At 36.1% G+C, this 24767-nt stretch overlaps 1 long non-coding RNA gene across 1 annotated transcript in view; it reads left to right on the top strand.

The window, feature by feature from the left end:
• Window positions 1–24767, top strand: part of LOC144454424 (uncharacterized) — a 381737-nt gene that overhangs the window by 227995 nt on the left and 128975 nt on the right. The window contains exon 2 of the long non-coding RNA XR_013482757.1: window positions 2702–2796. This is a non-coding gene — a long non-coding RNA (uncharacterized LOC144454424). The remainder of the gene's footprint in view (window positions 1–2701; window positions 2797–24767) is intronic.

Here is a 24767-nt window from a genome sequence, read left to right as displayed (position 1 = left end):
ACAAAGATTGTGTTTTTTACAAATTAAAGATTTGTGTCAGCTCTGTTTCAGGCAAGTCTATTGGTGCCATTTTTCCAACAACATGTGCCTACATCATGTCTCTGTGTCACATTTTGGTAATTCTCACAATATTTCAAACTTTTTTCATTATTATGGTATAGCTGTTAGAGTGATCTGTGATCAGTGATCTTTGATATTACTATTGCAATTGTTTTTGGATGCCACAAATCATGCCCATATAATAAGATGGTTAACTTTATCGATAAATGTTGTACATGTTCTGACTGCTCCACCAACCTGGTATCCCCTCCCCCATCTTTCTCCTTCTCCTTGGATCTTCCTATTCCCTGAGGCACAATATTGAAATTAAGCCAACTAATAACCCTACAATGGCCTCTGAGTGTTAAGTGAAAGGAAGAGTCAATCAATGTGGCAAGCTTCATTGTTGTCTTATTTTAAGTAAATTGGCACAGTCAGCCCAACCTTCAGAAACCACCACCCTGATCAGTCAGCGGCCCTTAATATTAAGGCAAGACCCTCTACCAGCAAAAAGATTATGACTTGCTTAAGGCTCAGAAGATGGTTAGCATTTTATAGCAATAAACAATTTTTGTTAAGATATATATGTTTTTTAGACATAATACTATAGCATACTTAATAAACTATAATATAGTAACATAAGTTTTACATGCATTGTGAATCCAAAAAATTCACCTGAGTCATTCTATTGCAATATTCACTTTATTGTATTAGTTTGGAACTAAACCCATGATATCTCCAAGGTATGCCTGAAGTTTAACTTAGAGAATTTAATCAAATCCTGATTCATTAAATTCAGAAAATAAATAGGCTTTGTTGTAGCAGAAACTATTTCACTAGAGGTTTTCTGGTTCATAATTCAGTAAAATCAGGTTAATTTCAGTTTGAAGTTCAGGGAATTAGTGTGGTTTGTTTTGCCTATGATTCAGTTCAAGATCATTTTTAAAACTCATCACTTCCTCCCTGACCGTGCTAGAGAAGAATTGATCTCCACAAATTCATTTTCATCAACATTAGATTTGGAAAGAAAATGATGAATTATAAGCACAAAAGTTTCTTAAAGTCTCCATGGTTCAAAGCTCTTCAAAAACTAGAGAAACTTTTAAAAATAATCTGTGTTTCAGGGCAGCTAGGTGACGCAGTGGATACAGCACCAGCCCTGAAGTTAGGAGGACCTGAGTTCAAATGTGACTTCAGACCAAACACTTAACACTTTCTAGCTGTGTGACCGTGGGCAAGTCACTTAACCCCGATTGCCTAAAATAATAATAATAATAATAACCTGAGTTTGGCTTCTGGAGATTACTGGTAAACTCAAGAATTTTTAAAAGGGAAATGGAGTACTCTGGTAAAAAAAAAAAAGATCTTAAGTAAGCTGATTTCTAACTTTTCTTACTCACAAATGTGTAAAATGTTTGCTGGTTATTGAACTTATACTGCACCAACCACCTTCATGCACTTGGCCTTCTTCACTCCAAAGGTACATGAAATAGAGTACCTCAATAGGGTAAGAGTACAACAAAAGGGCCAGATAAGTCTACTTCCCATTATTCTTGGGATTGTATTGGCCTGACAGTATTCTTAAGAAGAAGGTTTTGAAGTACCCAAACAGATTATAGAATCATAGAATTCAACCTTCTTATTTTTATACTTTTTATTTATATAGCTCTGAGGTAGGCAGTGTTAACATTTTATCCCCTTTGTACAGATGAGAAAACCAAGGCTCTGAAAGACTGACAGTGTCTGAGGGAGGATTTCCACCCAGTCTCCTAACTCCAAATCCAATTTCTTTTTAGAAACATTTATATTCCTGCTGCCCCTGCCAACAAAAAAAGAAGAGGGGTGGGGAGAAACTTTCTAGGCTTGCAGACTGTGGAGAAAATGTTTGCCAAGTAAAGTCTGTGAAAAATGGATTCATCGAATTAGTGCCGTCCATGATCAACTGCCAAAGCCAGCTTATTTTCTTTGCTAGCTCCAGAGAAGAATGCCTGTAATGTTGTGTTGATGGAAAGCCATCTTACAGAACATGCCGGCTGAGTGCAGTTTTTCACTGGCTCAGGTCAGCATTATTACAGACTTGATGGGGGTACTTAGGGCTCTGGTAGGGATTTTTAGATCAGAAAAAAATAAGCACAAGAGATTAGGGACCAGAATGTGTAAGTTTTATCTCACAATACAATAAAGCAATAAAACAGTCTGAGAAAAGCCATAGACAGGAATGTCTAAACCTAACAGTTTTCTATTTCTGCACTTGCCATTACTAATGAGACCAAAGTGTAAAATTATGGTCTAGGGAAAATAAGTAAGTAATTGTGGAAAGTCCTAATTTCCCCTGGAGAAGGCAATGTGGAATTAATACGATTTTATAATGGGAAAAGAGTGCATTACTTTCAAAGGTGGGTAAGGCTAGCTGATAAATTATGTTAGTAGTTCAAATAGAACTCTCTAACAAATAAGATGTCCAAAAAATTCTGATTATCTTCTGTGCCTTTGGTTGATGTGAGATACCATGGGGAAACTATGTCATGTAGTAAAGAAGGAATCTGACCATCTTCAAACACAGAATCATGCGTTGCTGTTTCACAGAGAAGCTCTATAAAGATGATTCTTTATTTTTGTCTTTGTCTCCATTAGAACATCTATGTTTTTCCCTTTACTTTAGAGAAACTTCAAGAACTGATCAGCCTCAGAATAGTGGGATTGAGTGAAAACATGGCAGCTATACTTTGAGAGAAGAGCAGAAGTTCTCATATGAAGGTAAATGCTTGGGGTTTTTTTCCTCCCTACTGATGTGTTTCTTAATGTTTTGAAATTCAAGAAACTGTGAAAGAAAATCTAGTTAAAGTTTTCTAAATCATTAAAAGACTTTCCCTTCAAATTTGATTAACTTGATTATTTTATGACATTTATGTATTAAAAGTATTGATATGATCCTTGTATGTACTCATATCTATATGTGGATTTGAGATCATAGAAATGTGTTTTCTAGAAGAAAATTACTTTAAGTTTTCCATAGCATTTATTTCAGAAAGTTGGTATCACCTAAGGATTAACAGCAGAGGCAGGTAGATGGCTCAGTGAATAGAACGCTTGACTTGGAGTTAGGGAGACCTGAGTTCAAATCCAGCCTCAGACACTCATTATCTGTGTGATCATGGGCAAGTCAGTTAACCTCTGTTTGCCTTCAACCACTGAAGAAGTGACATCCTCATATGATATCTAGAAGCTTCCCTTCCTCTCCTAGCATGTCACCATGGCTTCATCCCGAAGCCTAGAGTAACCCTCCAGTCTTTGAGACTTCCGTGCTAGTACTTGGGCAGGCCAAGAAAGCTGTCTTCTGTCTCAAAGACTCTGCTAGGGCCCCAAAACTAGAGTAGAGTCAGCTCACTTCTAAAAATTCAAGGTGAGAAATTTGGGCAATGTCATTCATTCATTCATTCATTCATTCATTCATTTGTTCATTCATTCACTTATCCAACATGCTTTTTAAGTTCCTGTTATTTACCAAGAAGTATGCTATGTGCTGATACAAAGACAAAAACAAAAATAGTTGCTGTGTTCAAGAAGTTTATCAGGCTACTTGGGTATTTTGATCTTTTGCAGGAAAAAGTCTAACTCTGTCCAGTCCAGGGGTCCAATTAAATTCAGTAAATATTTATCAAGTGCCTGTTATGTGCCAGGCACCATGCTAAGTGTGGGAATAGAAATAAGAAAAAGAAAGACAGTCCTTGCCCTCAAGGGGCTTACATTCTAATGGGAGAAGACAATGCAAAAAAAGAAAACTTAAAAGGGGGAAGAAAGAAACAAGGGGAGTATCAGATAGAAGATATCTTGTTCCACAATATTGAAACCACGTAGAAATGCAAATGGAAAGAGGAGTGAGCTGGAAGTCCAGTCAGGGCCCTCTAAAAAAGAAGGATTTTGGAAGAGTTACATGCTCTACCCTCCAATCAGAGGAGAGAGTATCCAGGGGTTCTTATCCTTTTCATGTCATGGACCCCTTTGAACATCTGGCAAAACCTATAGACTTTTCAGAACGTTTTCAAATGTACTAATCAAACACAAAGGATTGTGCATGAAACCAATGGCGTTGAAATACAATTACAAACATAATTTAAAGTTCCTATTCATAGATGCCAGGTTAAGAAACTCTGATGTAGCCTAGACCCTTCACTTTACAATCAGAAAACTGAAATTCAGAAAGTGACATGATTTCTTTACTATGACATAGACAGTAGCAGAGTGGGGATTAGAACTCAAGATTTCCTGACTTGTATTTGGATGCTCTTTCCACAACACCATGTTACTGCTTGAAGAGTGATGTGACTTGAGGGTTCCTTAGGTCATGTTAAAGCCTTTTTTATTCTTGTATTTAATCTGAATTGTGATGGCTTTTAGAGTTTTCATTTGTATTAATTTTTTTATGCTTTCTTCACTCTGCATCAGTTGAGACTGCATCAGTCTACATAAGACCGTATCAGTCTAAGAAACTCTCGCGTCACATTTATCTTCAAGGACTTTCCAGCTGTGTGAGCCTAAATTAGACACTGATTGAATCTCCTAGAATGGGTACCAGCCTGTGGAGCTCTGCAAACGCCCTGGTGTAAATGCATACCCTTGGTACAATGTCAGATAATCTAGGCCACTGTTGTCAAACTCAAGTAGAAACATGTGCCACTAACCCATACATGAGGACATCTTCATGTCATATTGACTTAGAAAATCACATATGAACACTAGCTGTGCTCTATTATATTTTTATTTATTCTGTTAAAAATTTCCCAATTGTATTTTATACTGGTTTGTCTATACTTGAAAAGATTGTCAGCCAGTGCTGTTGGCATGCATTTGACACCTTTGGTCTAGGCCACCTCAGATAGCAAGGCTGGGGGGGAGGTACTCACCAGCATGATGAGGATTACCTAGACAGACAGATAACCAACCTTGGTCCTTTAGTAGCAATCCTAGATATTCTAGTCTCACACCAAGCTACTCTATTTTATTTGATAAATACTCTCTTATTTGGGCAGCTGTGTGGCACAGTGGATTGAGCACTGGGCTTAGAATCAGAAAGACTCATCTGATGAGTTCAAATGAGGCCTCAGACACTTACTAGCTGTGTGACCCTGGGCAAGTCACTTACTCCTGTTTGCCTCAGTTTCCATTTCCTCACCTATAAGATGATCTAGAGAAGGAAATGGCAAACCATTCCAGTATCTTTGCCAAGAAAACCCCAAATTGGATCATGAAGAGTTGGACATGACCAAAACAACTGAACAACCACAACAAATCCTCTTATTCAGTATAATTAATAATCAGGATTGAAACCAAAATCTTCTTTGATATTTACTTAGAAGCAATATGATTGAGAGTCTGAGCTTTGTCCCCTAGCAATATCTATTTTGTAATTCATTTCGGGAGAACACAATTTTGTATATGTGTGTGTATGTATATATGTGTATGCTGTTATTCACACAAGCATGTGTGGATGCTATTACCACCTAATACTAAGTTTCTTTTTGATAGTCAAAGTTTCCATCTTTTCCATATTCCAATAAAATAACACTGCATGGTGAATTAAGAATGATTTTCTTCAAAATGCTACATGCAGGCTCCATAAATGCTAGCCTAGTAACAGGCCAGGTTTGAGTCCTTGAAAGCTGTTTAATGCCAGACTTAAGGCAGAATTGATATCTCTATTTTTGTATGTTCCATGGAAGCAGGGAGTGGGAAGGAAAGGGGAACCTCTCTGAAAAGTTCCTGCCATGCTATTCAACATTCGAGACTAAGCACAACTAGAAGCGTTTCAAAGTCAAGAGGGGACGGACATTTGTGCGGTTCCTATTTTCATTGTCATTAAGAAAGAGAAAAGGACAAGAAGTTAATTTCATAAAGAACAGAAAAGCATAAACCTGGAATTAACATGGGTCTCTTATTTTGAAATCACATATTCAATAAATTATTTATTTAAAATGATTAAATTTTCATGATGACGCTGTTGTTGTTCATTTGTGTCTGACTCTTCATGATCTCGTGGACCATATCACACCAATACTATCCATGGGGTGTTCTTGACAATGATACTGGAGTAGTTTGTCATTTGCCCACAGTGGCACAGCTAATAAGTATCTGAAGCTAGATTTGATTTGAACTCAGGTCCTCTTGACTTCCAAACCCAGCACTCTATCCACTGTGCCACCTAGCTGTCCAACATTAACACTAGCAAAATAATAACTATAAATTTATGTTGTGCTAACACCTAGTTTGTGATAAGATGAAGTGGTTTTCAGTTCAATGAGAATTTGTTGAGAACTTTTTCTCTGTACCTAGCACTTCAATCATCTCCATAGAAGACACAAAACACAAAAGATATAGAACCATAACTAAGGCAGGGAAATTGGAGTATTGCACCAGAACACTATGATTCATGGAAGTAGCAGTGGTAGCACTACTACTTCAGCAGGCAGAACCAATTGATCTTAACATCCAGTTAGCAATAATAAATATTCTAAATTTTTGTTGTTGTTCAGTCATGCTCAGGTCTCTGTAATCCCATTTCAGATTTTCTTGGCAAAGATGCTGGTGCGGTTTGCCATTTCTTCTCTAGATCATTTTACTGAAGAGGAAACTGAGGCAAACAGGGTTAAGTGACTTGCCCAGGGTCACACAGCTAGTAACTGTCATATTTGAACTCAGGTCATCCTGATTCCAGCTTCAGTGCTCTTCTCCACCTAGCTGCCCTGCAATAATTTAAACAGAATACTATATTAACAGATGCTTCTCACTCAGCACATAAGATGATTCCCTCTATTCACTGGACCACTTTGCTCTGTCTCGTCACTAACCTCCCAGGAAGTGGCCTCATGGTATCCCAAGATCTCCATCCAAAGAGGTTTGTCTTCTTGTCAAAGCATCTGTCTCCCCTCACATCGTGGCATCTCTCCCCCTGCCCCACCCTGGCATAAAACTTTCTAGTCTGAGATCTGAGACCTGTCCTTATGGTCTTCTCTTTTCCCCAAGTGTTTTCCCCAGACTCAGGAACAGTTAATTGTGGCTCTGAGAAGATGTTATTCTGATCCATGAGGATCTTATAATCCATTTGGGAAGATGTATCAAGTAATTAGAGGACAACTGAAGAAAGGAGGACCTCTAATGGCTCTCTTCCCTATAGAACAAAGTCCAAACTACTCTTCTGTCATTTTAGTCTCCCTGCAATTTGGCCCTCCATATCTACTCAAACAAATACGCCACTTCTGCCTTCATACCTTCTTTACCCAAACTTATCATCTGAGTCATTCATTTCACAAAAATTAATTGGATACGTACCTTCTCAATGCATAGAATTATAGTCATTTCATAACTTAAGGAATATGGATGATGGATGTTCGATTGTTTCATCCATGTCCAACTCTTTGTGACCCCTTTTCCTGGTAAAAGATACAAGAGTGGTTTGCCATTTCCTTCTCTAGCTCATTTTACAGATGAGGAAACTGAGGCAAACAGGGTGAAGTTACTTGCCCAGGGTCACACAGCTAGTAAGTGTCTGAGGCCACACTTGAGCTCAGGTCTTCCTAACTCCAGTCTCAGTGCTCTACCCACTGTGCGCCTATCTGTCTATAATACATGACCTCTGGCCTTAAGTCGGTGTGCTGTAGTGGAAAGATCACTGGACTTAGATTCAGAACATTTGAACTCAAACTCTAGCTTGTCCATGGTTTTTTCCTTGATCATATAAAGAATTGGAGGTTTCTCAGCAAGGGAATGATAGTGTTTTAAGAAGTACCTGGGAGCAATATGCAAGAGGAGAGATTGGAAAGGGAGAGGCCATTTAAAAGACCATTGAACTGTTAAAGGCATGAGATAATATGGGTTGTAGAATGGAGAACCAATAGGCAAAAATAGGTATATAAATATTTTGAAGATGGAATCAATAGCATATGCTGCATATAAAGAATTAATGAGAGGGATAAGCTAAACACTTACTAGCTGAGTGAGCATGGTCAAGTCACTTAAACCCTATGCAGCTCAGATTCCTTATCTTTAAAATGGGGCTGAATAATGACAATTGTTCTGTGTAGCTCATGAGATGGTTATGAAGGAGACTTTTCCTAAGCAATTTTGTTCTACGCAAATGTGACGTATCATTTAGCGCTGTATTATACTACAGTCAGACAGATAATGACAGCTAGAAGAATTCAGAAGATGGAGAGATCAGTGTAAAAGGGAGTAGTTGGAGAGGACTTCATAAATGATGTTGGAGTTTGTGCTGCACTTCAAAGGACAATCAGAATTTTAATAACCAGGAATTATATGGAAGGATATTCCATGTATGAATAAGAAAAAGGAAAGCAGGATATGCCTTTTATTGTTATTTTCATATTGTTATTTAAATGTCATATTGTTGTTTAGGGAAGCTAGGTGGCACAGTAGATGGAGTGCCAGGCCTGGAGTCAAGATAGCTCATCTTCCTGAGTTCAAATCTGGCCTCAGACATGTATTAGCTGTGTGACCCTGGCCAAGTCACCTAACCCTGTTTGCCTCAGTTTCCTTGTCTGTAAAATGGGCTGGAGAAATACTGGATACTCCAGTATCCTTGCCAAGAAAACCCCAAAAGGGGTCACAAAGGGTCATACATTTCCAATCAACTGAAAAACAGCGATTCTTATTTAACTTTCCACGTAGTTATGTCTTCATGCCCCAGCTAAAGCTTTGATGGCAGCACCACATCAAATAATTTCATTGTGACCCCAAGTACTCGTAGATGCCTAGATTACATGTTCAATCAATCTTTGCTAAAGAAATGAATGAATGAATGAACTAGCAGAAGAACCTGGCTAGAAACAGTTTTTGGGAGAGAGTAGAGACAGAATCAAGCTGGGTGTTCATTCAAATGCCAAGAGGAATTTGCCTTTGATCACATAAAGATTTGGAGGTTTCTAAGCAAGGGAATGATGAGATGAACTCAGTGTTTTTAAGAAGTATCTGGTAGCAATATGCAAGAGGAAAGAATGGGAAGGGGGAGGCCATTTAAAAGAGCATTGAATTACTAAAGACATGACATGATATGGTTGTAGAAGGGAGAACCAATAGGCAAAATCTATATCTATATCTATATCTATATCTATATCTATATCTATATCTATATCTATATCTATATCTATATCTATATCTATCTCTATCTCTATCTCTATATCTATCTCTATCTCTATCTCTATCTATCTATATCTATATCTATATCTATATCTATATCTATATCTATATCTATATCTATATCTATATCTATATCTATATCTATATCTATATCTATATCTATATCTATATCTATATCTATATCTATATCTATATCTATCTATACCTATGTCTATGTCTATGTCTATGTCTATATCTATATCTATATCTATCTATATTTATATTTATATCTATATCTATATAAATATATCTATGTATCTATATATATATATTTTTTTGAAGGTAGAATCAATAGGATATGCTGCATATAAAGAAAGAATGAGAGAAATAAACCAAGAACATATGTACCACCAATAGCATAATAGGAAAGTTGATGGGAAGGGAGTCCATTTGGTGAGAAAATATGACAAATTTCACTATTGAACCAATTGATTTGGAAATGATGGTAAAAGTTCCCCAGTGGAAACGTCTATAATATATTAGATGTGCAGGATTAAGCTTTGAATTTAAAAATCATCAGCATAAAAGTGAAGGCAAAAACTCTGATAGCAGATAAACTCAGAGCTGCCCCTCTATTTTTGTGGACTGGATGGTACCTATGGGGGAACCCCCTCATACCCACACCTCCTTCCAGGTGCCTCTATCTGCCAGATATGCTAATACCCTAAATTTGTTCTTTATTAAAATCAAAATATCCCTGAGAGGTAATTGATTTTAAAAAATCGTGCATACCTTAACACTAATAAGTTTTTAGCCTCTTTTCTGTGAACATTCTTTTGTTTGTTTGTTTGTTTGTTTGTTTGTTTGTTTTCCTTTGGGCAATTGGGGTTAAGTGATTTGCCCAGGGTCACACAGCTAGTAAGTGTCAAGTGTTTGGTATGAGGCTGCATTCGAACTCAGAGCCTCCTGACTTCAGGGCTGGTGCTCTATCCACCACACCACCTAGCTGCCCCTTTTGTGAACATTCTGATAGAGAGAAATGACATGGTAATACAAGGACACTGGTCAGTCATACAGTGGGTGTGTGTGTGAGATGAAGTATAAACAAGAGAGGTAAAGATTCAAGAAGGAGATGGATGAGTCATTGCAGAGAAATTCCACTTGTTTGCAACTTTTATTTGGGGCAACTCTGGTTGAACTCTCTAAAAGAAAAGAGAAAAAGAGAATCAGAGGATCAAGACTGAGCCTGGGAAAACACTGATGGTTAGGAATCAGAAACAGTAAGTAAACAAGATAAAAGAGGACTAGTTGGAGAAATAAGAAAAGAATCATATCATACCAAGAAACCCAAAAAGGAGATGATGTCAGTAAAGAAAGGGACGGTATTCAATGTCAAATGAAATAGAGAAATCAAAAAACATGAGGAAAGAGGAAAAATTATTAGATTCAGATATTAGGACACCATTAGTTACCTTGGAGAGAACAGTGTCAGTAGTGAAGTGAGATTAGAAGCCATATTGGAGGGTAATAGATTTGAAATACCAAATGACACATTTATAATTAATGATATTTCTATACATGCTCCATATGATGTGAAATATGCAGTTAAGTTGGAAGGTAGCATTCTAGTTTATCTACAAAGTGTTAAAATGTTCAACAAATATGTTCAAATGAAGTTTTGAAATATCTTTAACAAAATCTTGCAGAGGTTGAAGATTAAGAAATTTAGCTTCCCCACTTTCCTGATTGTAAACACGTATTTCATGCTTTTTTCATGTATCTTGATTGCGAAACAGTTTTACGTGATTTTAGAAATGCAATATAAGGTATAGGTAAGCACAGCTCTCTTCAGTTATGCAAACGATCAATACAAATGTGTTAATCATGTATTATATGTCAGACACCGTTCTAGGTGCTGCAGAAACAGAGCCAAAATTGAACCAGTCTCTTGCCCTCAATGAGTCATGTAGTCCATCAGGAGTGGCAATATGTCTGTATTGAATGTATGTTGGTAAATGAAAAATAGATACAAGGTGATGGGAGGGGGGACAGGCAAGCTGCTGGTGGGATCAGGAGCAGCTCCATGTAGAAAGTGTTACTTAAGCTGAGTCTTGGCAGAAACTAGGGTTTCTAAGATGCAAAAGTGAGGGGTGAACGCATTTGAGGAATGGAAGATGGACAGTACAAAGGTATGAGGAATGGAGTGCTTTGTCAGTAAGTAGTTCAGATAAATACCTAATGGCCAAATCCAAATGGCTTTCCTCATTCCTCATTTATTTTGACCTCTTTGTTTCCTTTGGTATGGAAGCCCACATACATGAAGGCACTGAGAAAATTCATGGGCTTTATGTACTTTAGTGAAAAGGTACTCTAATATTACTCACCTTACAGATTTTTTAACATGAGATGTGGTTTTTTTCTGTCACCCAGCAAATCTGGCATTTAATCAATGTAGCAAGCCTGCTTTGGGGATATCTGACAGGATTTTCTGGTTTTAGTAGAACAGTTAAGTTAACACAAATATATTGTTAAGGTACAGTTAAGCTGGGGAAGACTGTCAACTCTGATAATGTCTTTTGATATCTCCTTTATTGGACATTTTTTAAAGTGTCTAAGGATTAAAATTTAGCTAAGAACTACCTAACCACACTTCTGTCAGCAAGTTAATAAAGGGCATTCAGAACTCAGGGATTTGTAAAATTAGTGGAGTCAGTTGTGGTTCTCAGCTAGCCATGGCTTAAAGTTTATTTTTTAATGTATTTCTATGTTCTGAGTAGCTACTCTGAAGAGTCTATTTTTAAGGAAGTTGAATATCAGATTTATTTGGGGGGGGGCGAGGCAGTTGGGGTTAAGTGACTTGCCCAGAGTCACACAGCTAGTGGGTGTTATGTGGCTGATACTGCTTTGAACTCAGGTCCTCCAGACTCCAAGGCCAGTGCTTGAATATCAGATTTTTCAAGTGAACAGACTATATGGGGAGAGGGAGACATAAAGAAGGGAAGTATGTTAAGGAGGGGATGACCCCTTTGTTACACTTAGTATAGTTCAAAAGTGGAATGGGCTGCTTGGAGAGGAGGTAGGCTCTCCCTCGTGAGAAGTCTTCAAGAAGAGATCAAATAACTATATAGGAAGTATATTATAGTACAGATTCCTTTTGGGTATGGTTGGACCAGGTGGCTGCTTAAGTCTCCGACTCCAAATCTGTGATCCTATAAAAACTTGAAGATACGAAAAAAAAACATTTTTAATGAGGAGTAAAATGGGAGTGGGTGGGTAACTCAAGAGATCAACAGGGATGTACATTTATCCATCATACATTTCCGACCCCAGCACACACCCCATTCCCCTTTAGTATCCAATTCTGTCCTTTTCCCTGCCATCCAAGCCTTTCAAGACAAAGATTAGCTTCCAGTTCTAATTATTCCAATTTTTCAATGATATTATCACACACATAATATAAATTAAAGTTAATGTACCCTATCTCCCAAGGGTATCTGCATTTTAGACATTATATTTCAGTACAAAATGAAAGGCTTGGGTATTTCATTAAAGAAATTTCAAGTGTCGATGGCAGGGTGAGATTCATTTTGGGATTCTACCTATCAAGCCCTGAAATCACAATACAGACAAACTGCCCCTTCCATCTATGAACACTGGCAGACATAGGATTCAATTCATTGTTCAATAAACATGCCTTATGCATCTACTTTGTATAGAGCATTGTGTTAGGTAATGAGGACCATACAAAATCTAGATGATAAAACTGAAGCAAATTGGGTTCAGTGCCTTTCCCAGTAAGCTAGTAAGTATCTGAGGCCAGATCTGAATTCAAGTCTTCCTGAATCCAGAGGCAATATTTTATCCACCATCTAGCTCTCTCTTGGATTCAGAGTACTTGGGTTCAAATCCTGGCTCTATTATTTATTAAATGCATGAACTTTAGCAGATCACTTAAACATCTGGTCTGTTTCCCCATTTGTTGAATGAAGCAATTAGACTAGATGATCTTTAAGCTTCTTTCTAGAGATAATATTGAAGGTCTCTTCCAGCTGTAAATCCCATGATCTGAAAGTACCGTCAAAACCAATTTGCTGAAGTGAGACCTTTTTGCCGAGTTTGAAGTGTAGATAAGAAAGTACAATTGTAAAACCTCTTTATAATTATCCTAAACACCAAATAGTGAATAATCCATTAGATGTCAACCTCATTTCAGTGATTTGTTCAGTGTACATATTCAATATGAATGCTTTATGTGAATAATTTTGTCTAAATGCATTAAATAATATCTGATAATGTGGTATTGACCTAAAATATCTCCTTGGAGTACCATTGAAATGAAAAAAATCTTCAAATAAGTAATGCAGACTAATTTCTCCTTTAAATATTCTTCTGAGGCATTCTATTACAAGTTGTACCCCAAATCTTACTTTCTATACATGCCTTGCCAATCTAGTTCAGTCCCTGAACTAAAATATCATCTTTTCAAGACCTCACATTAGTCATGATAAAACTAAGGCCCAGAGATTTTCAGTACCCTAAAATCACCCAGCTAGCTAGTGACAAGAGCCACTACTCATGATTCCAAGTCCAGTGCTCTTTCACTATATACTGATTCATCTTAGTTAAATGCTTGGATTTTTCCTATTTTTACAGATTTCTGCCTGGTTCATGGCTAAATTTCTATGACTTTCTCTTTCAACTACCTTTCTCTTCACTCAAGCAAGAAGAGACATTGTAATGGCTTCTCTGAGAGAGAGAGAGAGAGAGAGAGAGAGAGAGAGAGAGAGAGAGAAAGAATTTAATAATGGGGAAGTGAATGCTAGGAAAAGGACTGGGAAGGATAACACTTAAAAAAGTCTCTCAATAGCTGAGACTAAGTAAGATAGTCAAGCAAAAAGAGTGCCAGACTTAGAGTCAGAAAACTTGGGCATGATCTCTGTCTCTACCATGTATTAGACATATGAATTTGGGCAAGATAGTTCACCATTCTTATCCTTAGTTTCCTCATCTTAAAATGGAGACTTTACTCTATCTACCTCGTAGGTTTACTGTGAACTAACATGAGACTTAAATAAGTTATGTAAAAAGTATTTTGGAAACTTTAAGACACAAGCTACTTTTATTATTATAGTTCATCTAAGCTGCAATTTTAGCAAATAATCTAAAAATTAGGAAAAGGGAAAAATTCAACTATTCCCTTCTTTCTATCTCCCCCAACCTCCAACCAATAAATATAAACTAAGCTTTTAAAAACATATGAATGTCTTCACATAATCTCCGAACTAGAAGAATCCAACCTACACTTAACAAGATTCCTTTCTACAATATTCCCTACATGTGACTATCCAAGCTCTATTTACAAATTTCCATTGAGAGGGATCTCATTAATTCTGATGCATCTTATTCTATTTATTAAGTAGTCTTTTCGTTGTCAGTTACTCATCAAAACAACAAGGTTTTTATAGGGCTAACATGGGTCATTGAGTTCAAATAAAGCCGTTTTTTGTTTGGTCTTATCTTTCCATAAAAAAAGTGTTCCTTCTATGTTTACTAAATTTTTTGATGCAGCGGGCATAACAGGGTGTCAAGTAAAATAACTAAATTCTAGGAGTAAATGAGAATTCCTGAAAGAAGCATAATTTAAAGAGTGAGACAATGTTTTGATTGTCCATTGACTAACTTTTTGTACTACATTTTTGTAGAAGAATTAAATGGAAATAGATTATACAAAAGTGCAATGCAGAAATTTATTTATCAGGAGGCATATCAGGATTCCTAAGTATGATTTTTGTTAGGATTGTCAATTTTTTTCAAAATACGTCTTTGAAATTCTAAATGAAATTAATGAGGATGTAAAATATATCTATCTCTATGTTTGGTTTATAAAATGTTGCATTGTCCAATGAGATAACTTTTATAAAATACTTTGTCAACCTTATGGTATTAGAATAATTACTTATTATCATTTTTACAACCATTCAAGAATCCATTTATGTGGCCAACCCTTAAAGGTAATCTCATTATCATGTAGTTATCAAAACAACAGTACTTGAAATAAAGTAAGATTAGTAACATTGTTTGTAATAAAGTAAGATCAGTCCATAATCATAGTTAATGTTATATCATTATTAATAAAATGGAAAGTACTTCCAGAGCATTACGAAGTAGTTAATGGTATTTATCTTTTAAGTGAAATGCAAATACAAAATAGCTTAACCTGTTCCAAAATTTGGGAAACTTTTCCCAGTTGACAATTCAAGAAATGTTAATTCATATGTGTGTAACAGAAAAGGAAATATCAATGTCTAAGAACACCACTGAGCTATTTTTGTAGTAATTAAATGCACTAAGCTTTACCTGGAATTATATGTTCATTTTAAAATTTTAAGCCTTTATGTATGTTTAGCTTAAAACCAGGAAACACATGAGTAATGTACCGTTTTAACTATATTGCTATCAATACTTTGTAGTAAATTGTGACAAATAAATGTAAAGAGATAAAATTCTATAGCCAACTATATTCCTCTTCTTCAAATATAGCCATACCAACAGAGAAGTGGTTAGAAGTGATTAACGTGACCCTTGGTGGCAATGGATTCCCCTAGAGTTCTTGAAAGACCAGTGATAAAACACAAGTATTTCAAGAGCAAAATCACACTAAACATGAGGTTATGTTTTTCTTTTCCTTTGTTGATTTATTTTCATCAAATTCTGTGTTTGTGGGCAAATTCTTAGGTATTTTTACTGCACGGTGTTTGTTTTTATTTCATTGTTACCAAGACTAGAAAGGTATGTGGATGATTAAAAAGAGGCTGTCCATGATAAATGTGAATGAGACCCATTTAGTTTTTCTGTACAAAGCAAGACTGAATCAAGCCTAAAGGATTCTAAAAGCAATTTTCAAGGCATCATGCTATGCTTGATGCTTTCACACGCGCACATACACATGCACACATACATGCATACAAGTTAGATATTAGCAGGTTTGCGGAATCTTATTACTGATGACAAGAAAAAAGACATACAGGTTTGAATCACGACTCTACTTGAGCGGGCCTTAGAGCTGCTCTTACTAACTCAGAACCCTGTTGTCATTCTGAAGCATGTATTTTAGATCTGACTGAGTCTTCCAAGACTCATCACACCTCCAGACTGCTATTTCTTCTGATTCACTTGAGAACAAATGATTTCAACAGAAGACACATGGAGTATATCACAAAAGACTTTCAAAGGAACAGGAGGAAAGGGAAGGATTCAGGGACAAAAAATTCACATATTTTTCCCCATTAAAAGCTGTGAATTTGAAAGAGGAAAGAATATGTAGAAAATAAATAACTAGTTACCTAGACTAGATCAGAGGACAGAATTTGCTTCCTATTCCTGAGCTTAAGACCTGGCTCCTGACAAGGAATGGAGAACGCCTTAAGAAGACCAGAAAGAATATTAAACTATTTGGAAAGAAGAGCCAATATAGTCACAATCTACTAATGTGGTTATTTTCATTGAATTAATCAGATTCCAAACTATTTTGTGAGTTAGGAGAAATTGGATGGCCTCTGTTCCTAAGCAAGCAATGAATATTTTAGTTTTAAGTTTTTGGAGGGCTCTATTACTTGTCAAAAGGTATAGTAATAGGTTTGACATGTGTTCAGGATATAGGGGAAGTTTAGAAGCCATGAAAGAACTAGTCAATAAGCTGTTATCAAATGCCTACTATGTGCCAAGTGCTAAGTGCTGGGGTTGCAAAGAAAGTCCCTGTCTTCAAGGAACTTATATTCTAATGGGAAAGAAAATATACAAATAGCTACAGATACAAGATATAGAGATTATAAATGGAAGGTAATTTCAGTGGGAAGTTACTAGTAGTAGGTGTTAATGCCATATATATGTATGTGTATATTTGTGTATCAAGAGATGCATAGACATATATCATCTGTGTATGTAAGCAGTGTGATATAGTGGATAGAGAGTTGACATAATAATCAGGAAGAACTAAGTTAAGTTTTATGTTTCTCTCACACTAGATGCATGACCCCAGACAAATCCCATAATCTCTAAATGCTCCCCAGGCCACTGTTAAATTTAAAAATTTCAAAGAAGAGGTTAATTTAGCATGGTTGAAAAAAAAATGCATCATTGAAAATTCTCTATACTGATGAAATCACAGGTTGGGTTAAATATCATTTTTTCAGAAATTTGTTGCATTGTATGAATATATCATATCCAAAGATTCCAGGGTTTTTTTTCTACCAAATTCTTTTTTTTTAAGAGAACATAACTTAAGTTGGAGAAATAGAATTTACTATAAAAGATGTTTCATTGCTGTCATTGAGCAATTTCAGTCCTGTCTGACTCTTTGTAACCCTGTGCCTGGCAAAGATACTGGAGTGATTTGCCATTTCCTTCTCTAGTGGATCAAGGCAAACAAAGGTTAAATGACTTTTCCAGGGCCACACAGCTTAGTAAGTGTCTGAGACTAGATTTGAACTCAGGTCTTTCTGACTCAAGGCCCAGTGCTCTATCCATTGAGCCACCTAGCTGCCATAAAAGAGATTTACTTTAGTACAATTTTGCTGGAGCCCACCTATTCTTTTAAATGAGAAGTATAAATCTACCCATTTGCAAGCATACTCTCTAATGCAGATTTTAGTGCTACCTAATTCACAATTTTATTCTGTAACAAGTCAGGCAGGAGAAATGACTCATTCTTATATTGACCTTACCTGGGGCTTTCAAAATGGCTCCCTTTCCCAATGAGGGTTGTAACTGAGGAGAATTCTGGCAGGGTCTACTTTTGGTGTTCATTGCTCAACATACCAAAACTAAAGCTATGAGCGTTAAAGCTAAGGGCAACAAATATAGCAAATGAACTTGTTTCATATTGGTGATTGTGTGCCTCCCTTTAAAAGAAAGTATACATTGATTTTAGGAAAACAGAGAGTAAAGAATTAGAGATTAAGTATTATCAGAGGCTTCATTTATTCACTGTATGGTAATCTCACCCTTTCAGAGTAGTCAATTCTATGCTAATCAGTGTTTTGGATTCTCCCCCTCCTTCCCAGGGGGGAGAATCTGTGTCTCACATTCTCTGGAAATAAACAGTGAAAAATTGACCTTTTCTTACATCTAACAAAGACAGCCCCAAAGACAACAATCATTTTTCAAATGCTTCCTCCTTTGAAAAGATTATAATAATTTAAGGCACAGTTTTGTTTTTTTTTGTATCATGTATTTTTCCAAATATACACCAATTATTATCAGAATTTAAAATAAAATTACTTACTTCTCTAATGTACAATGTGAAATAACTTTGGTACTTTTGAAGAAACTGATGAGAGTTAATAGGATAATGGAATGACAACCATCTGGAAGATGATTTTTCAAAAAACTAGGCTCCTCCTTTTCTGTCTTCCCCTCTTGTTCTTCAAGGCTCAGTTGATTGTACTGAGAAGATTCAGTCCAGGAAAACTTATTGCAAGATGAGGGATTGTTCAATTTCAATTTTCTTAGTCTGGATATTTGTTGCCTTCTGTGCCTTAATAAGTGATAATCCTAGGGTTGTCTACCTATTAATTTTCCTGTCATTTTTAAGTACACATATAAGTGTTTTTATTTCCCCAGCATAAAGTAGTCATGTTTCTTATATAAATGTGCTTATACATTGTGTAGTCTAATATTCTGATGACAAGCTTGAATAATTAAATTTTTTTATTCTAACATACATTTATACAACTATTAGATAATCTATTGACAAATAATAGATTTTTACATTTATTAAGAGTAAATGGCTTTTAGAACTAGAGATGTATCTCAAACCACAAATACATCGGAGCCTTAACAGATCACTTATCTATTTTCTGATGTGTTGGCAGAGTAAAGAAGTTGTCAACTTACTGAAGATACTAGATCAAATAGTTAAGGCAGTGACTTACATTGTCTGTAACTATTCTACAGTAAAATATAAAAATGAAATGATTAATTCATATATTGAGTTTTTGGTTCATACGATGAGGACATTAATCCACCGGTATTTCAGTGGGTAAAAGTGAAGAAAGTATTTCCAGGGAAGGGAAATTGAACACAAACTTGTCCTACTTTATAACATAGTCCAAGTTATGCAAACTGAAGTTCCTGAGTGATAGTGTAAGGTGTCTTTCTGTATTAGAATTCCGTCACTACCACCCCCTACGTGTGGGAGCATGCGTGCACACACAAACACACACACAGACACACACACACCAGTAATGAACTATATGCTTCTTGAGGACAATGACTGTTTAACTGTTTAATTTTTATAATTGTATCACCCAAGGCTGGCACTGTGCTTGGTACATAGTAAGAACTTAATTGATGCTTAGTGGATGAGCAAATGAATAAGATGTTGAGGTACAAAAAAATGAAAATAAGTGTACACCTCATGATTATGAACTGCTAATATATATTAGAATTAGGTGTTTAATGACCAAAACATTACTGAAAAAATGGTGCTTGATTTAATTATGTCTTATGAGGATTCTTTGTAGGTTCTTCAATCAGGATACAACATTTTCTGATAGAAATTAGAAAGCATCTTTTTATGCTTTTATAAAGTGCAACATTTTACCATTATTCTTATCCATGAATTTATTTTTAAGATTTATCATCTTTAGTGATATTATATCAAATATTTAACATTATTCTTATAACATATATGACTAGCTTGAGTAGTGATATTCACCATGGATTCTCCCAAAACACTTTGAAACAACAGGGTTTTTCCCATTTCCCCAAGAACTGCATCTAAAGACTCAGATACAAATTATACAGCATTCATTAGTGTTCATGCCAATCAACCATGCTTCAAAAAACAAATGCTTGATTTCCTGAAGTAAGAAATACTTCCATGGTGTCCTTATAATTGAGTCAGTGTACAAGAAGGTCTGAACTGGAAGACATCGAACAGTGTTAGTCAGCTGAGTTTTACTCAATTGGCATCAGCTGATAAACTATGCAATCACACGGAAGCATAAATCCAGGCCCTGAAATGCTCATAAGCAAACAGATTACAGCTTCAAGGATGATGTGCAGCTATTTATTGTTTTGTCTTTACACTATGTAAAAAGAGTCATTTCCATTATGGTTTATTACTATTGAGTATTTATGTTGGCTTTTAGTTTTGCTTTACCATATAAGCTGTCTGCAATTGCTTGTTTTCCTGAGAAAATTAAATTTGTTTGCAGAGCAAGACAACATAGTCCAATTCAGATGGTAAACTGGATAGAATGCTAGCGCTGAAGTCAGGAAGAAACACCTAATTAAAATGTGGCCTCAGACACCAACTAACTGTGTGACCAGGAGAAATGAACTTAACTTCTCTCTACCTTAGTTTCTTCAGTTGTAAAATGTTGTTAATAATAGCACCTACCTCCTAGGGTGGCTATGAAATAATTGTCAAGTGCTTTACAGACTTTAAAGTGCTATATAAATGCTAGCTACCCCATTCTGTTTTCACTGAAAGATGTGATGTGGTAATTAATGTTTGATTCTGTGGTCTCCAGATAGGCTATTATTCTTGGGAACTGATCATCCTGGGAATCAAGCCTATTGGGTTGTCTAAGTCTAGACTGTTCTCATGCAAAAAGTAACTTTTAAGCAGAGTGATTAAAAATATTCTTGTTTTGAAAATAAGTGGAAAAACAATATTTTATCAGTCTATTAACAATAGACTATGAAATATGTATCAGCCCCATCCACGCTTCCAAATATCTTAGTGATGTAGTGTCTGAGGGCAGTGTTGAGGGAACCTCATAGTATCCATAGTATCCATGCTATGAAATAATCTTAGTTTTTTAGTTTTTAAAAAGCCTTTATTGCTTACAATTTGGGTTTTTAAGGCCCAATCAGTCTTTCACATATTACCTATGAACACATACTATTTCCCTCATTAGAAGAGCTTGTGATAAAGTTGTATTTTGTAGAAATCTTTCCTTAGGAAACATTTTTGTGTCTTTATCAGTGGAGCAAAGGAAAAAGAGCCAGTTTGGCATGGGGTTGGATGGTAGAAAGGGAGGGAGGGAGGGAGGGTGTCTGAAAGGTAAAAGTCAAAAAGGGTTCTGGCTCTCTACATCATGAACCTTGTTGTTTCATAGTTTTGTTCTTATCAGCCAGAAAGTACTGGCACAACCCAACACTCAAGAATCAAATTTCCCCCAAGGGAATTGCACGTTGAATATGCTCATTAATGACATCCTATTTGAATTTCTCAGTAGCAGCACAGACTACTTATTAGTTTATTTGAAAATCCTTTGAAGGCACAGTAAGTTTCTTCCTGGAAACAATTTTAAATTCAGCAAAACATTTAACTGTAATAACTTACAACGTTCACAAGTTAGTGGTCTCTTCTAATAATCATGAGCTATTTTTTCCCTGAGCTTCTGCATGTCCTTTTACTTCCTACTTTATATGTCTCTTATTTTTCATTGATTTCCATTAGAGTAAGAGGAGCAGTGATCCAGAAACAACTCATGAATTGCATTATCTAATTTAATTAAGGTGAACTGAAAGTTTCCCTCCATATTCAGCAGTCAGCAAACAGCCTAAAATGAAACCTTAAGATGGTTTTGCAATGGCCATACATTCACACCAGTTACCAGAGTGATTCCCCTCTTGGCCATTTTCTTGACATTGGTTTAAGAATAGTGTCCCAACTATGGTTTCACTGAGGCTGGATTTGTCCAACACATCTGTTTCTCAATGATGCTGCAAGTTTGATCCCACGTTCCTGTACTATTTTTCATAATGATTGATTCAGGGTATTTGAAATATGATTCTAGTGAATCATGGAGACTAGGAAGAAGGCTAGGTGAGACAAGACAAGAATGAAGGAAGCACAAATTACAAGTGATTGCTTGACTGCCTGGCTACTCTTTCCTTGGCTCACAGCTATCCCCGGTCTGTCCCATTCAACTACTGACCAAACCTGTCTATGGATTGGACTGTCTGCCTGGTTCCTCTACTTCTGACATAGTCATATGTTTCTGTCATAAGGCCAATAGTTTAGGAGAATACACTGGCACTATAGGTCAGAGTATGGTACTGAGTGGTCAAAGCTAGGCACATATGAGTTAGCAGGATGTATATCACAAAGGGTAAGGTAGCATGTACAAAGGTCAGGAACCAAGAAATCCACAGGAACCAGAGGGTTAGGGAAAGGCAGAGAAGGAGGAATGAAGACAAGCAGTCCAATTGGTAGAAGACCAGAGACGATTTGGAAAAATCTGAGCAGTAGAGGGCTGAGAATCTAGGGAAGTATTCCAATACACAAACAAGATGTTACAAGCAGTAAGATCTTGATGCTGAGACAACTTCCGGCTTCAACCAAGTAAAAATTCTGGTGAGATTGTGAACCAGTCTTGAAATATGTTCAAATGTCAATTTCAAAATTTGCCACACCTTAGAAGATTCATACAATAGCAAGGTGGGAACTCAGTGATCAAGAGGCATAGGCCTACAAAATTCTCTTTAAAATGGCAGATACAAGTATTTACAAATAAAGATGATACAAGATGATCAATTCCCAGACCATGGCATTATTGCCTATAACTGTTTGCCTGGGGTGTCTGTCAAAATAGCTGATTTCTAGCAAACAGACTTGGCTTCTATCTGATAACTGATGATACTTGTATCATATATATATATATATATATATATATATATATAGAGAGAGAGAGAGAGAGAGAGAGAGAGAGAGAGAGAGATACATAGATATATAAATATATAGATATACACATTGTAGACATATATACATATGTATGTGTATATATCTTGATACAAGTATCATCTACATATACATACATACATATATATGTATATATATATATACATATATATGTAAGATACCTGTATCTTTTTCATGCTAACACATGCACATATTTTTATCTTTTACATAATTTTTTGTACTATTCTTAGAAGGGCTTTAATCATTATGATTTTAAGTATTTCTTGTGATAGTAAGCTTTTCCTTGGAAAGAAGCATGTGAAGAGTAAGAATATAGCATTTCTGTGAGAACTTCTTTGTGTCTGGCTTTAAACTAGTTAAAATCTAGATCAGTCAACTTAGATAGTTAGAGTATGTTAATTGAATTCAGCTCAATGAACATTTATGAAGCACCCCATTATCAAATGAGATAATATTTGTAAAGTACTTAGCACAGTGCGTAGAACATGATAGAAGCTATCTGTCTGTCTGTGCTTCTCTCTCTCTCTCTCTCTCTCTCTCTCTCTCTATATATATATATATATATATATATATATATATATATATATATATATATATATACATATGTATGTATGTATGTATGTATGTATATATGCTCATTACTTTTCCCCACCTGTTAGATGCACCTCACCATACTAGGCACTGGGGAAACAGAGACAAAAATGAAAGAGGCTGAGCCATTATAGAGATTATGTTGTAATATAAAGATACAACTCAGACACAGATAGAAATAGGGCCTGAACATGTCATTGCTATAGCCATCTCCTCGATAAGAAAACTCTCTGTATCAATGCAGGTCAGCACCTTCTTTGCAATTTATCATCAGAGAATTACTGAGATGACCCAAACATTAAAAGGCACAGGATGTTATATCCAATATTTTTTCAGGGCAAGATTTGAATTGAGATCTTCCTGTCACCAATACCAATTCTCTATCTACTATACCATGCTGCCTATCCTATGTACAGGATGTATGCAAATAAATAAATCTGTAGTAATTGGAATCAGGAGAGAGCACTGACAACTGAGAGGATCAAGGAAGGCTTAACATAAGAGAAGGTGATCCCTGAGTTGCATCTTAAAGGAAGATAGGGATTCTGAGGGGTGAAAGTGAGGAGTGTTTTTCAGACAAAAAGGATATCCCATGTGGGTAGACCAGAGACAAGAGATAGAATACTGACTATTAGGAATATGGTAATTCTATTTGTCTAGAACATCGAGTGTGTCAAGTAGGGTAACGAGAAATGTCTGGCAATGCAGATTGGAGCCAGATTGTGGAGGGCTTTAAATGCTAGACTGACAAATTTGTATTTTATACTGTTCAACACTATTCAGCTCAATGGGACAGTCCAAGCCAGTATTTATTAAACACCTACTATGTACAAGATACCATGGTAGGTGTCAAGATACAAAAACAATTCACAGAGGCCAAAAGCAGTCATTGAAGTTTTTTGATCAGGGGAATGACCTTGTCAGATTGCTTAATGGGATCAAAGTATCAAGCTTATTTGCTATGTATTTACAAGTTTCATGCTGAGGGGAAAAACAATCTCAGTGTTATAAAGTTAGCCATTTAGAGAGTATGGATGGCTTATAAATATGCTACTCCATGTCTGGCAGAAACAACTACAAACTTGTGGCCCGCTGTCTTCAATGGCATTTTTGTATGTAGGAAAGACAGAACATCACCATATAGATGGTATTTTAACTGGGGCACTGGACTGATCTCAATTCCCCTCAAACTCTATCCCCTCAGAGATTGCTTAGAGACCTGTGGGAAAACAGTGCATATATTACATCTGCAGGGCACAAAGTATAATTGAGAAATGGGCTTCCTGATGGA

This window comes from Phascolarctos cinereus, unplaced genomic scaffold (assembly GCF_003287225.1).
Source record: "Phascolarctos cinereus isolate Bilbo 61053 unplaced genomic scaffold, phaCin_HiC Scaffold_726;HRSCAF=1367, whole genome shotgun sequence".
Taxonomy (NCBI): Eukaryota; Metazoa; Chordata; class Mammalia; order Diprotodontia; family Phascolarctidae; genus Phascolarctos; species Phascolarctos cinereus.
This window is presented reverse-complemented; position numbering and strand designations above follow the sequence as displayed.